The sequence below is a fragment of the Corvus brachyrhynchos genome, unplaced genomic scaffold, assembly GCF_000691975.1.
Source record: "Corvus brachyrhynchos isolate BGI_N302 unplaced genomic scaffold, ASM69197v1 scaffold200, whole genome shotgun sequence".
Lineage (NCBI taxonomy): Eukaryota > Metazoa > Chordata > Aves > Passeriformes > Corvidae > Corvus > Corvus brachyrhynchos.
In genome coordinates, this window is record NW_008236184.1 from 4,989,304 (window position 1) to 4,990,075 (window position 772).

General features: G+C 59.3%; 1 protein-coding gene across 1 annotated transcript in view; it reads left to right on the forward strand.

Annotated features, from left to right (window-relative positions):
• UACA (uveal autoantigen with coiled-coil domains and ankyrin repeats) overlaps window positions 1–772 on the forward strand; it is a 50,004-nt gene that overhangs the window by 44,791 nt on the left and 4,441 nt on the right. The gene's annotated exons all lie outside the window — the stretch shown is intronic.

The window sequence follows — 772 nt, forward strand, 5'->3', positions numbered from 1 at the left end:
TTGGGCGGCAGCGGCTGCGCCTGGGAGCCGCCGTGGTGCGCTATTTAAACCTCCCCGATCTCTGCCTTCTTAAAAGGTCACAATATCTGCAGCGACTTTTACAGCTCGGGCTGCTGCAGGGCTGGGGAAGATCTTGTGCTTGTCGGGTCTCATTCGGGAGAGCAGCGCCGAGCTGCTCCCGGCGTCACACCGGAATAGCTCTTCCCGCTCGGGGAGGGCGTTTGGCTCCCAGGGCTTGTCCAACTGACCGGGTCCCTTCCAGCATCTCCCACCCATCCTCCGGCTCCCGCGGGCTGCGGAAAGGAGCCGGCGGGGGCTGGGCTGTCCCTCAGCTCCCATCGACCTGTCCCAGGCCAGGTAGGAGGATGCCGAGAGCCGCCTTGTGCACTGGACTGGGGATTTTTTGTGCTGAGGAGACAAAGGAGCTGTAGAGAAATGCACGTCTGCTCCATAATTCCAATTAAAGCACAGCTTGGTGCTGATTAGATCTAGAAGTTACATCAAGAAAAGGAAAAAATGTAAATAAGCAGTATTATTTCCCCCCCCTCCCCCATCCTTTCGACAGATGGAGCCACGCTGATTAGCTTATCTGATCTCTTGTGAGAGAACAAATTGTTGGTGGGAAGCGCTTTGTGAGTTCTGACTCTGCTCGGGCTGGGGGATGGCGGGGATGACGCCGGGTTTGTCCCCGCATTTGTTCCCCGCACGCTGAGCCGCTTCCGCCGGCCCCGCGGGCAGCTAGGGCAGGGTGGCGCGCGGACCACGCCACGCT